The following is a 14084-nucleotide window of genomic DNA, read 5'->3' as shown; positions in this document are numbered from 1 at the left end:
GCCACTGCTTATATTGCCACACTTCTTCCACATGCCTCAACTGTGTGAAGTCCCCACTTCAGCTAGGCTGCTCTATTTTGTCCTAGTTTGACTTAAAACAACACTGCCTCACACATTTGCTCACAAAACCAATCTCAAACACACGGGGTATGCCTAGCTGCTTCACCATACACCTCCTTTTCATTGACATCTTCCCCAAATATTCTAGAAAAAAGCTTTCAACTCTCAACTTCTGTAACACTCTGCTCTTGTTAATAGTGCATTTGACACACTCATGACCTGTTTTCTTGAGGTCAAAGTAAGATCTTGCAGCTAGCATCTGTTCCTACTGCTTAGTCTTACAAGTACTCCCTTACTCAATAAATATCCAGTGGTTAAATAAACAAATACTGATATGTTGATCACCAACTCTGAAGAAAGTTATAGGAATTTTGAGACATGGATAATATAAATAAAACATAGAATATATTCCAATTATTTCCAAATTTGTATTTAACCAAGGTCATAGGAGAGTTACTCAGGAAGAATCAAGAGGTAGGGGCCTCTTCACCTGCCCGTTGGTGTCTTTGCCTTCCTCCAAGTCTACCCTGTGTCTTGCTTCCATGAAACACAGCGGAACAATGTTCTGCAGGATGAACATCCGACCTAATCCTGCAGAATGTTTACTGTTTCCCATGGTTAGATCCACCACGCTCAGATTTCTCCACTTAATAGTTTTTCTTAGAGGTTTAAACTTTAGATAACTGAATAAAAGAATTTAGAAAGAATGAATACACACTATGGGTTGAATGTTTTAAAGCCAAATAAACAATTAACATATGGAGGAAAGTAACTAGTATTTATTGAGTACTGGTATATTTTGGATGCTATGCAAGATTCTTTGTGAATACATCTTATTTATTTTCAATTTTAACAATGAGGAAATTGAAACTCAGGATGGTTAACCAACTTGCTCAAGGTCACACAATCAGAATAACAAGGTTCAGATTTCCATTCAATATGCTGTTCTTAAATTAAGACTCTGTTTCTCTTGCATAAATACCCACGTGAGATATATCTGAATTATATGATAGATGTATTTTCAATTATTTTAGAAACTCTCAAATAACTTTCCAAGTGGTTATGGAATTTTACATCCTCATCAGCAGTTTATTAGTGATCCAGCACTACCATATTTTGCCAGAACTTGGCATTTTCGGTCATTTAAAATTTTAGCCACTCTAATTGGTATGTATTAGTATCAGACTGAGGTTTGTACTTGTATTCTCCTAGTGACAAATATATTGAGCATTGGGGCACCTGAGTGGCTCAGTTGGTTAAGCGACTGCCTTCGGCTCAGGTCATGATCCTGGAGTCCCTGGATCGAGTCCCGCATCGGGCTCCCTGCTCAGCAGGGAGTCTGCTTCTCCCTCTGACCCTCCCCCCTCTCATGTGCTCTCTCTCTCTCATTCTCTCTCTCAAATAAATAAATAAAATCTTTAAAAAAAAATATTGAGCATCATTCCTGTGCTTATTGGTCATTCATAAATCTTCTGTGACGTGTCTGCTCAAATCTTTTACCTATGTTTATTGGGTTGTTTGTCATATGTCCACACAAAGATTTGTTAGATCTAATCAATGAATTCAATAAAGTTGTAGGATATAAAATTAACATACAAAAACCAGTAGTGTTTCTGGGGTGCCTGGGTGGCTCAGTGGGTTAAGCATCTGCCTTCAGCTCAGGTCGTGATCTCAGGATCCTGGGATCGAGCTCCGCATTTGGCTTCCTTCTCAACAGGGTGTCTGCTTCTCCCTCCGCTCGTGCTCTGCCTCTCTCCCAAATAAATTTTAAAAAAACAAAACAAAACAAAAAAAAACCTTAAAAACAAATCAGTAGTGTTTCTATACCCTAACAATAAATTTTCTGAAAAACAAATAAATTGATCCAGCAAACAGTAGCATTAATTTTTTTTTAATTAGGAATAATTTAACTAAGGGAGTAAAATATCTCTACCCTGAAAACTGTAAGACATTGATAAAATAAATGAAAACACAAATAAATAGAAAGGTATCCCATGTTCATGGATTTGAAGAAATGATATTGTTAAAATGTCAATACTAATGAAAGCCATTTATAGATTCAATGAAATCCCTATGAAGATTCCAATGGCATTTTTTACAGAATTAAAATTTATAGAGAACCACAAGAAACTCCAAATAGCCAAAGAAATCCTGAGAAAGAAGAACAAAAAAGAAGGCATCACACTTCCTGATTTCAACCTATATTATAAAGCTATAGTCATCAAAATAGTATGGTACTGACATAAAAACAGATAAGCAGACCAACAGAACAGAATCAAGAGCCCAGAAACAAACTCAAGCATGTATGGTCAACTAATATTTGACAAGGGAGCCAAGAATACTCCATGGAGGAGACAGTCTCTTCAATAAATGGTACTGGGTTAACTGGATATTCACATATTAAAAAAAAAAATGAGAATGGGACCTGTAACTTACACCTTTCCTAAAAATTAACTTGAAATAGATTAAAGACTTAAATATGGAAGTTATTAGAGAAACCCTTTATGGAGAAGTAAAAGACCTAAAATCTAACCAAGTAGAAATCAAAAAGGCTATTAATGAGGTAATGAGGAACAGAATAGAGAGCCCAGAAATGGACCCTCAACTCTAGGGTCAACTAATCTTTGACAAAGCAGGAAAGAATGTCCAATGGAACAAAGACAGTCTCTTCAACAAATGGTGTTGGGAAAAATTGGATAGCCACATGCAGAAGAATGAAACTGGACCATTTCCTTACACCACACACAAAAATAGACTCCAAATGGTTGAAAGACTTCAATGTGAGACAGGAGTCCATCCAAATCCTAAAGGAGAACACAGGCAGCAACCTCTTTGACCTCAGCCGAAGCAACTTCTTCCTAGAAACATTGCCAAAGGCAAGGGAAGCAAGGGCAAAAATGAACTATTGGGACTTCATCAAGATAAAAAGCTTTTGCAAAGCAAAGGAAACAGTCAACAAAACCAAAAGACAACCGACAGAATGGGAGAAGATATTTACAAATGACATATCAGATAAAGGGCTAGTATCCAAAATCTATAAAGAACTTCTTAAACTCAACACCCAAAGAACAAATGATCTAATCAAGAAATGGGCAGAAGACATGAACAGACATTTTTCCAAAGAAGACATCCAAACGGCCAACAGACGCATGAAAAAGTGTTCAACATCGCTCGGCATCTGGGAAATCCAAATCAAAACCTCAATGAGATATCACCTCACACCAGTCAGAATGGCTAAAATTAACAAGTCAGGAAATGACAGATATTGGCGGGAATGTGGAGAAGGGGAGCCCTCCTACACTGTTGGTGGGAATGCAAGCTGGTGCAGCCACTCTGGAAAACAGTATGGAGGTGCTTCAAAAAGTTGAAAATAGAGCTACCCTATGATCCAGCAATTACACTACTGGGTATTTATCCCAAAGATACAAATGTAGGGATCCAAAGGAGTACGTGCACTCCAATGTTTATAGCAGCAATGTCCACAATAGCCAAACTGTGGAAAGAGCCAAGATGTCCATCGACAGATGAATGGATAAAGAAGAGGTGGTATATATATACAATGGAATATTATGCAGCCATCAAAAGGAATGAGATCTTGCCATTTGCAACGACGTGGATGGAACTGGAGGGTATTATGTTGAGCGAAATAAGTCAAACAGAGAAAGACATGTATCATATGACCTCACTGATATGAGGAATTCTTAATCGCAGGAAACAAACTGAGGGTAGCTGGAGTGGGGGGTGGGGTGGGAGGGATGGGGTGACTGGGTGATAGACACTGGGGAGGGTAAGTGCTCTGGTAAGCACTGTGAATTGTGCAAGACAGTTGAATCTCAGATCTGTACCTCTGAAACAAATAATACAATATATGTTAAGAAAAAAAAAGAAGGTAGCAGGAGGGGAAGAATGAAGGGGGGGAAATCGGAGGGGTAGACGAACCATGAGAGACGATGGACTCTGAAAAACAAACTGAGGGTTCTAGAGGGGAGGGGGGTGGGAGGATGGGTTAGCCTGGTGATGGGTATTGAGGAGGGCACGTTCTGCATGGAGCACTGGGTGTTATGCACAAACAATGAATCATGGAACACTACATCTAAAACTAATGATGTAATGTATGGGGATTAACATAAGAATAAATAAAAATAAATAAATAAATAAATAAAATTAAAATTAAAAAAAAGAAAAGAAAACATAAGAATAAAATTCCTTGGCATGGGTCTTGGTAATAATTTTTGGATATGACTGCTAAAGCACAAGCAACAAAATAAAAAATAAACAAGTGAGACTACGTCAAACTAAAAATCTTCTGCACAGAAAAAAAATCAACAAAGTGAAAAGACAATCTATGGAATGGAAGAAAAGTATTTTCCAACCTTATATCTGATAAAAGATTAGTATCCTAAATATGTAAAAACTCATACAATAGCAAAAAAATCCATAAATAACCCAATTTTAAAAATGGGCAAAGGACCCGAATAGACATTTTTCCAAAGAAGATATATAAAAGTCAACATCACTAGTCATTAGGGAAATGCAAATTAAAACCACAATGAGATACTACCTCATGCTTGGTAGAATGGCCATTATCAAAAAGACAAGAGGTAACAAATGCAGAAATGGATGTGGAGAAAAGGGAACCCTTGTGCACTGTTGGTGGGATTCTATATTAGTGCAGCCACTATGGAAAACAGTATAGAGGATCCTCAAAAAATTAAAAATAGAACTACTACATGATCCAGCAATTCTACTTCTGGGGATATATCCAAAGGGAAAAAAAAACACTAACTCCAAAAGATATCCTCACCCTTAGGTTCACAGAAGCATTATTTACAATAGCCAAAATATGGAAGCAACTGCAGTGTTCATCAATGAATGACTGGATAGAGAAATTGTGGTATATAAATACAATAGAATATTATTCAGCCATCAAAAAAAAAAAAAAAAAGGAAATCCTCCCATTTGCGACAATATGAGTGGAACTTGAAGGCTAAGTGAAATAAGTCAGACTAAGAAAGACAAATACTGTATGATCTCACTTATATGTGGAATCTGTGGTTACCAGAAGTGGAGGTTGGGGGGGAGGAGTATTGGAGGGACATGGTCAAAAGGTACAAACATTCAGTTATAAGATAAATAAGCACTAGGGATGTAATGTACAACATGATGACTACAGCTAATACTGTTGTTGTAAGATATATAGAAAAGTTTTTTTTAATTTTTTTATTGTTATGTTAATCCCCATACATTACATATAGAAAAGTTTTTAAGAGATTACATCCTAAGAGTTCTTGTCACAAGGAGAAAGTCTTCCCCCCCCCCTTTTTTTTCTTTCCTCCTTTCTTTTCTTTTAATTGTCTCTATATGAGAACACGGATATTAGCTATTGTGGTAATCATTTCACAATATACGTAAATATATGGAATTTACCCAGTAATGTATACTAATGATTTCTCAATACAGTGGAAAAAATAAAATGAATTAAAAGTCAAAAAAAAAGCCTCTCCCAACACAGTCATCATAGCTAAGCCGACAAAGCCATCAAAAGAGTAAAACTCCAGCCCACCTGCAGCTTCTGGGTCTTTACAGTCACATGGACTTTTGCAGATAGACTGGCATCATAAAAATAATGCCTTCAGTGCTAAAAATGCTTTTAGAATCCAAAATTTTCTAATAATGGAATGAAGTTCCTCATAGTGGGGTCCTTGCAATACTTCAATCACTTCAGCTATGGTCAACCTCAACCTTCTACTCAATGGACAAATACAGCTTACAAACTATATCTTCAGAACACAAATCACTTTGCCAGAATTATCTAAAGAAACTATGTAAAATCAACAACTCAAAACTAAATAGTGTTTCTATCACCTCAATGAGATTCATTTTATAATTATTATCGACAGAAAAAATAAGTACCTATACCCATAGATACCACATATGTCATCATACTCTAGAGCTATAGAGTATAAACTATAGCTTTTTAACATAAAAAAAGAAACAGTCAATATCTATTGAATGAATGAATGAATTTCATATTAGGTCTAATATGCATCTAGTTGTTCTGAAATTTAATCCTAGATAAAGCCAGACTAATAGAAAGCTCTGTGTGCACTGACTTACTTTACAAAAATCAGTAAAACACTGGATTTACTGATTTACTTTTTGACAGAATGAACCAGAACATTATAATATATTAAATATATATTTAAAGTCATTTACCAATCTTTAAGAATACTGGTAGATCTATAAAATTTTATTTTCAAAGCAAAAATTATTTCTTTTTTTTAAAGATTTATTTATTTGAGAGAGAGCACACAGGGGGTAAAGGGAGAGAGAGAGAATCCCAAGCAGATTCACAGCTGAGCATGTAGCCTGGCACAGGGCTCAATCTCACCATCCTGAGATCAAGACCTGAGCTGAAATCAAGAGTCAGAAATTCAGCCAACTGAGCCACCCAGGCACCCCATCAAAGGAAAAAATATTTTTTTAAAAATGAAATATATCTATGCATTTTAAGTAAAAAAAAATCTGTGGTTATGTTTTCTGAAATTTTAAAAAATACGTAAGCAGAATGATTTCTATACATATTTAGGTTTTGTTGAAATTTAGATTATAGAGGCTTAACTGTATCAGTTTCTATTACAATAAGTGTATTTCATGAAGAACTTCTTTTTAATATGATTCTTTTTTTTTTTTTAAGATTCTATTTATTTATTTGACAGAGAGAGACACAGTGAGAGAGGGAACACAACCAGGGGGAGTGGGAGGGGGAGAAACAGGGCTCCTGGCTGAGCAGGGAGCCCGATGTGGGGCTTGATCCCAGGACCCCAGGATCATGACCTGAGCTGAAGGCAGACGCTTAACGACTGAGCCACCCAGGCACCCCTTTAATATGATTCTTTAAACCTTTTTAATAAGTCATCTCCAAAGCTGCATTTTATGTTAATAAATCTGAAATTGACCCCACCTTCAAATAATTCTCTTTAGATCATTATATTTTTAATATTTTTAATGGAGAAAATATTGTCTCTATAGGTGCTGAGGTATCTGGTAAGATCAAATCATATTCTGCAAAAAGGAGGATATTCTTTAAGTTTTTCATATTGAAATGCAAAAATATTTCAGTCCAAGTATTTTTCAAAAGATTCTCTCCCTCCATTCAAAATGTCCTTCTTTAATAAATATTTTTATAAGAAAATACAAACAAAATAAGTTATCTCTACTCATAACTTGTCTTCCTAAATTTGAATAATGCAAAATCACAGACTTCATCAATTGTGTTCCACTTTACCAAGATATAAATTTATCCAATTGAAAAATATAAGCTCCATGGAAAGATTTCTGTCACAGGTCAAAATGCTACAAGTAATGTTATAGACTTTCAGAATTATGCATTAGCATAATTCAACACCTTTTTTTTTCTTCCTTTTGTTTTCATAGGAGTACATTTCATGTTCTTCCAGTTTACAAGACTTTTTCAATAACTACAATTCACTAAATTTCTAAACTGAAGATTTTAGTATTCCATTTGTTGAACATTTGACTAAAATTTATTTTTAACAAATATTTTAACAAAAATATTACTAAATTTAAAAAATTGTATATTTTGAGAACTACAGATTTTGATTGATAGAATATCATTTTTTCAGATGCTTGCAGCAAAGTTTATTCCAAGTACATTTATGTTTCATAGGTTTTTTAAGTTAGTAGGATAGATTTATAATCCTATGTTATATTCTACCAAACTTATTTTGTCTTTTCATCACATAAAACACATACATTTATTTTTGGTGGTTAACTTTTTAAACGAATTTTTAAAAACATTAATAGTAATGTCAGAGGGTCCACCTTAAACAGAAGGAACATCAAAAGTTCTACACTGACTTCAAAAATTGGAAGAGAAAAAAAAAAAAACGTTACTAGAATTAATTTATCTCGCTCTTTGAAATTTCTGATGACACATGTAAAACTAGGCATCCTCTAACTGTTCATTAAGGTTTTCGTGTGCTAATGTAGCCAACACATTAACAGCTAGCACTTACGTCTCTTTCTTTATGTGCATAAGAAAACTTGGGATTAAAAAAATGAGTGAAGTTGGAAGTTCAGCTTCTGGCTGAATTTTGTTGTATGTAAACAATACCGTAATAGTAAAATAAGTGAAATTAAATTTAGAAGTCACTGGATCCAAATGAAAAGGCATCCTTCAGAATATGTCATATCTTTTACAGCTTCATGTATTAGAGCATCATCAGTGAGCATGGTCTATTGAAAATTACTGCAGACTTTTAAAGTAGATGTTGACTCTGCTGGAGCAGATTTGCGTTTTCTGATTTTTATGTGGTCAGGGCCCCCAGAGTGGATAGCAACTCTTGACAAATATTTTGTGCAAATTATATATTCATCTTCATATTTCTTTTGAGAATTGAGGTTAGACAGTGAGGCAGGAATTAACTTTTTATTAAATATATACTTTGTTCCCTTTCACGAAGACGGCACCCAAGGCAAAGAAGGAAGCCCCTGTCCCTCCCAAAGCTGAAGCCAAAGCAAAGGCTTTGAAGGACAAGAAAGCGGTTCTGAAAAGTGTCCACAGTCACACAAAAAAAGAAGATCCACAGGTCACCTGGGTCCAAGATACTGCATCTCCAAAGGCAACCCAAATATCCTCCAATGAGTGCCCCCAGGAGAAACAAGCTTGATCACTATGCCATCATCAAGTTCCCCCTGACTACCCAGTCAGCCGTGAAGAAAACGGAAGACAACACATTTATGTTCAATGTGGATGTCAAAGCCAACAAGCACCCGATCAAACAGGCTGTGAAGAAGCTCTATGACATCAACATGGCCAACGTCAACACCCTGATCAGGCCCAATGGAGTGAAGAAGGCATACATTCCACTGGTTCCTGACTATGATGCTGTGGATGTTGCCAACAAAATTGGGATCATCTAAACTGAGTCCAGCTGGCTAAATATAAATATAAATTTTTTCACCAAAAATATATATGTATATACTTTGTTTCTGTGAACCCATTTTTGCAAAAAAAGGTATATTGCAAAATTAAAACAAACAATAAAATAAATAGGTTTAGATGTACATTATTCATTTTAAAAATCACTCTAGCAAGAGCATTCATACTGCTCTTTATATTTTCTTGGCAAGACTGTTCAGCCTCTATTTCCAACACATATTTCCAAGGATTAACAGCTATCCTATTAAATGGGGACCTGGAAGCTTCATGCACCTAGCAGGCCACTGCACGGGGCCACAGTATAACCAGCTATGGGACCAAGTGGCCACCAGGAACAGCAAAGTGGATAAATGGAAGAAGTTATTCCTACCCTCCTGTGTGGAGGGACACTTCCTTTTAATAGAGAGCTTGCAAGCTTATTTTGATTGGGAGTTGTTAATTATGTTTTATCTGATAGAGGTTTGAAAAGGAAATATCAATTATCCACGACTGTGTTTTAGATTTTATATTAAAGACTATTGTTAATTGCACAAGAATCACCTACAGTCTTAATAGAAACTAGGGTAGTAAGTAAAAACTGGGAGTCAAACAAACCAATCTTATGCTTAGTTTAATGCAACTATTAATAAAATTTTATTATAAAAGCAAACCAACAAACTCTGACACAATTCACAACAGGACAGGATGTGGTGCCAGGACAATGGGTATAAGCTGGATTCATCTTAGACAAACTGGAATATGGTCACCTTTATTAAACCCAAAGCCCGAAATCTTTGATAACCCAATTTGAGTTTATTTTTCTTGATAAGCTCCTCCCTTTAAAAAACAAAAAAGTCACTGTAATCAATTTCTCTCAACTTCTACATATTAAATCCAAATCTGCATGGCTTTTCCTTTGTGTTTTGCCTTGAAAATTTGACAGCACTTACATTATATAAAAGTCCATAAATCTCCATACATTTCTTGTTTCAATTGATTTTGACCATTAACATAATAAAAAAGGAAAATTACTGAAGACACTTCTCAAATTTTACATCAATGTTTAGCAAATTTGCATACATTTATTTTGAAGTCTTGGCTGATTATTCAGACATTTTCCATAAATTTCCTTTAGTATTATTAATAATATACTATACATGCTGCATCTCTAGGGATTATAGAATCTATTTATGTTTAACCATAACTTATTTAAAAGGTTAAATTTTAATTAGAGTCAAATACAGCAATTCTCTAGATACTTGAGGATCCTTTTAGAATGCAATTCTCTTCTGAGATTAGGGACAATAAGAATAAATATATGTTAACCCATGAACACAGATCTGCGTTGTTCCTAGTAGCTAGTTACTATTACATTATGCTTCATCCTATGTTGCTGCAGAGTAGTAAAATTACTTTATTCAGTTTTTCCAATTTCATCAATGCAGTGGACACTTGTTTATATTCCCAGCATCTATAGTCCCATCTTCTGATAACAGCTCCAATGCTACTCTCAGTAAATATGGTTTGGGGCAAGGACAGAGCCCCAGAAGCTATATTACCCAATTTTCTCAAGCTAGATGATAAAACAGTGATACATTAGGTAAGTAGGTAAGTAGGTAGGTAGGTAGACAGATATATTTTCTTCAACCAGTGTGAAATGAATTTTGTGTCACTTGCAACTGATAAAATTCTAATAAAAAGATGACCGTAGCTTACGGAATTACGAATATTTTACCACATGGTCCTTATTTTAATGTAATATGACTCTGCCTTTGGGAGAAGAGCTGAATGACAAATGTAAAAAATTACAAACTTTGCTTTAAGTTATGCTCATGATGCTTTAACTCAAATAAAATGTAAGCATGTTTACTTGCATTTGTCCTCATGTACATTAATTTCCCCATTAGATATAAAGGAAGACTGGTATTTTCATAGTATACTTCCAAACACTGGCATTCAGACACCTAAAGAATGATTATGACCAACCCAATGTTTCCTTATAAATTAAGTGCTGACCATCAAATAGGTGATTTCATCCACATTATGGACATCAGTTAATATGGAAAAATAATCTATTTGTTGGTTTATTTTTAATTTTACATGTCAAAGTATACATGTTCTTCTCCCACACCCACAACTCCCATCTTGATAAATATTTCAGAATTTGGTCATCACATTGCTCCAAATGAACAGACAACATTATACAATTGCAGATGAATCAGAGTGCATGCAAAAAGCAGCTGAGCAGCTGCAGTTCGTGTAGTGTGTGTACAGGAATCTATTTTACAGCCTGAGTTACAGCACATCCAGTATTTCTGTCATGAAATTGCCTTGATTTCTCAGATCCCCAAGGACTATTAAATAAGATTTCCTACCTTGACGTAAGTAGAATAAACCCTCTGGTTCAGATGATGGGGTTGTGCCTGGGGGAGTGGCAGCAGACTTTGTTTATACTAGAGATCTAACTAAGGGATTATAAATGTTCTGTAAAAGTAAGTTAGTTTATAAGATGAATTGATTGAACTGATTTTAAAAACCTCTAGGAGAGATCTCATGCAAAGCACAGGTTACGGGAAGACTCGGCAATATTGACTGGGAAAGGAGAACATCAGAAATGGTAAAGGAAGAAAAGTGGTTTTGGAGAGAATAGTCCCAAAGAAAGGACCGCTTGGCTGGACTTTAAAAGCATTGTGGTGTTTAACATTTTCCTTCTGTAGTTGGTATGCCTTATATGTGTCTATTGACTTCGACATTGTCTGTCTCACAATGCAATCTCTAAAAGGCACGGACTGTTCTACAGAGCTTGGCAAGGAGCCACATAGACATGGACATTTAATAAATGCCCTTTGATCTGAAGACTTGGAGGGAAATGGGGGTGAAGAAGACTACATAAGAAAAAGAAAGGAAAAAGAAACATTTATTTGTAAGATAAAGGGAATTAAAAGTGCCATTTTTTCTATTTCATGAACTAATGTTCAAATAATCCTGAAGTGTTATATTCTTCATCTTGCATAAACAATTGGCGTAGGTAATGACAGTGTTGTTAAAAACCATCATGTACCTGAGAGCTATGCAGACCCAAAATTAATAACTGAGAAGAATCTTGACAATGCCAGCAGTGGTGCTCCTTCCATTTGGTCCTGAGAGTACTGTGGGGGCTTTATGTCCTGGCACACATCTTTGATGACTTCCTCAGTTTTGATAATACAAAGATTAATTTTGGCTCACTGACAAGCTCACCACATAATATTTAGCTGCCAATAAAGATGACCCACACTCTAGATTTTTGTCAGGGCACATAATATTAAACTCACTACTGCCCAATATCAAAAGTTGATTTAAGAGAAAACAGTATTTAGGAAGGATTGCCTAAAGATTCTATAACCTATTTCTCTAGATACCAAGATACCTGTGCCTTTATTGAGCTCTTCAGATAGCTGTACATCTGAAGACAACTGTACTGGAGCCCCATAGGACTAGTTTGATTAAAATGTGATTTGGTGTAATTCCATTAGCCTGATATTGAGTGACATTATAAGAAATAGCCCAGTGCAATTCAAAGCTATGTTTACCAGAAGATGGGGCTGAGATTTTTTTTTCATTAGACTGTAGTATACTCTTTGGGAGGAACTCAGAAAAAAATTATTTTTTTAATCTTACAGACATTATGAAGCATCCATTTATCCTAGTTTCTCTTCTCATTTTCTACCATAGAGGTTAGAATGAAATTATGACCAAACTTTTTGTGTTCTAGCCTCATTTCAAGTTCTATTTATACGTCTACCCTGGTGACCTCTTTAAAACATATTTCTACTTTATTATTTTGCTGGATTTTTGGTATTTCATAAATCTTCTTAATCGTCTCTGGACTGATAAAGGACATAAATAAATAATTTTAATATAAATAGATTTTTTTAAGATTTTATTTATTTATTTGACAGAGAGACAGCGAGAGAGGGAACACAAGCAGTGGGAGTGTGAGAGGGAGAAGCAGGCTCCCCGCTGAGCAGGGAGCCCAATGCGAGGCTCAATCCCAGGATCCTGGGATCATGACCTGAGCTGAAGGCAGATGCTTAACAGCTGAGACACCCAGGTGCGTCAATATAAATAGATTTAACAACAAATATGGTATAAAGTTTAAAAAGAGCACTGAAAAACTGAACTTATAAAATATGTGTTTAAAGGGTGACTCGTGTGTGTGTGTGTGTGTGTGTGTGTGTGTTGGAAGGGACTGTAGTATAGTTGAAAAAATTTAATTGGGAATATGATACCAAAATTACTGAAGGTTATGAGATGAATCTAACTATACTTATATTTACCATATACTGGGTGCTTATACTTTGTGTCTGATACTGGGTTAGCCATACTTCAATCATTTTGTAGTTGAGAAAAATGAAGCTCAAAAAATAACTTAATTTGACCAAGCTTATACTAAGAGTGTGTGTTAGAACTGAAACTTTTGCCCAGGTCTTTCTGACTTCAAATATAGTATAAAAGCTCCTGGGAAGCCTTTCAAGATAATATTTAAGTTATGTGCTTTTTAGTTAAAGCAGGAGCTGAAGAAAAGTAGCTCATACCTCAGAGACACACACAGGCCAGCTTATCCTTTCCCTATGGCAATCTCAACAGTACCAAATTGCTGCCAAATGGGCAATTAAATCTTGAATGCATCAATCGTGATATAAGCACAGAAACAGATGAATCTATTCTATTCTGAACTGGTTATGCCACATCTTATACACATTTGGAGAAACACAATTTCAGAAGAAATCTGGCACACAGAAGTGTTCACAAGGAACAGTAAGCAAGTAGTTCATATGAAACACATTGCAAAAATAGACCGTATTCAACCTATTTAAGAAAAATACAATGTCATTTATTACAATTATATTGTGTCATAAGCACTCACAGAACCTAGTGGAACACTGCAATGAACATTATTTTGGTCCTGAATCTATGATTAGGCTGAATGGTTCTGCTATCTGAAGCTGGTCTTGATAAGGTCTACTCATATGCCTGTGTTCAGCGGTGGGTTGACTAGGCACCTCTACTCATTTTGGCTGGCATTTCTCTCGTGTCT

At 35.4% G+C, this 14084-nt stretch overlaps 1 pseudogene; it reads left to right on the top strand.

The window, feature by feature from the left end:
- Positions 1-620: 620 nt before the first annotated feature.
- LOC118009678 lies at positions 621-9006 on the top strand (annotated as a pseudogene).
- The last annotated feature ends 5078 nt before the right edge of the window (positions 9007-14084 follow it).

Source organism: Mirounga leonina, unplaced genomic scaffold (assembly GCF_011800145.1).
Source record: "Mirounga leonina isolate KUSES-001 unplaced genomic scaffold, KU_Mleo_1.0 Mir_127, whole genome shotgun sequence".
Taxonomy (NCBI): Eukaryota; Metazoa; Chordata; class Mammalia; order Carnivora; family Phocidae; genus Mirounga; species Mirounga leonina.
This window is presented reverse-complemented; position numbering and strand designations above follow the sequence as displayed.